Here is a 1,095-nt window from a genome sequence, read left to right on the forward strand (position 1 = left end):
CGTTTCGACCATAGGAGGTCCGTTTCGTCCGTTTTGCGGTACGCCACACCCCTCCCAATCAATAGGACCCCCGTTTCGACCGTAGGAGGTCTGTTTCGTTCGTTTTGTGGTACGCCACACCCCTCCCGATCAACAGGACCCCCGTTTCGACCGTAGGAGGTCCGTTTCCTCCATTTTGCGGTACGCCACACCCCTCCCGATGAACAGGACCCCGTTCCGAACGTAGGAGGTCCGTTTCCTCTGTTTTGCGGTACGCCAGGCCTCATTTCCATCGCCTGTTCCGTCCAAGCCCTCCCGATGAACACGACCACGCATTCCGTTCCGACCCAGCCGGTTGGCTCCCATGCCTTCCATTGCCTCCCGATGAACACGACGCATTCCGTTGCCTCCCCATGAACACGACGCATTCCGTTGCCTCCCCATGAACACGACGCATTCCATTGCCTCCCCATGAACATAACGCATTCCGTTGCCTCCCCATGAACACGACGACGACGTTGTTTCTCCATTCCGACCCAGCCATGTACACGAGCCCTGGCCGTACGTATGCGCGAGTAGGCGTTCGAGACCCCGCCCGTATGTACACATACGTGGCCGTATTTTCTTTCTTGTACCCTGGCCGCTGTACGTACGTGTACATGCTACGTGCGCGCCTCTACTACGACACATGCGCGCCTCTACATCGACCAGTATGTACGTACACGTTCGCGACCAGAATGACAACGCTACGTACGCTTCGACCAGGTGGGTCCCGACTGTCAGGCACTTCCTTGCCTGCGAAGATGTAGCTGGTGGGTCCCAGCAGCCAGGAGGCGAATCATTTTTTTTGCCCGGATGCACTTCCTTGCGTGCGAAGATGTAGCCGGTGGGTCCCAGCAGTCAGGGGGGCGAATCGTTTTTTTGCCCGAACACACTTCCTTGCGTGTGAAGGAGTAGCTGGTGGGTCCCAGCAGTCAGGGGGGCGAATCATTTTTTTTGCCCGGACGCACTTCCTTGCGTGCGAAGATGAAGCTGGTGGGTCCCAGCAGTCAGGTGGAAACGTTTTTTCTACGAAATACAGTGGCCCGTCTGGTGGGTCTCAGCTGTCAGGTGGAG

The sequence above is a fragment of the Triticum aestivum genome, chromosome 1D (assembly GCF_018294505.1).
Source record: "Triticum aestivum cultivar Chinese Spring chromosome 1D, IWGSC CS RefSeq v2.1, whole genome shotgun sequence".
NCBI classification, from domain to species: Eukaryota; Viridiplantae; Streptophyta; class Magnoliopsida; order Poales; family Poaceae; genus Triticum; species Triticum aestivum.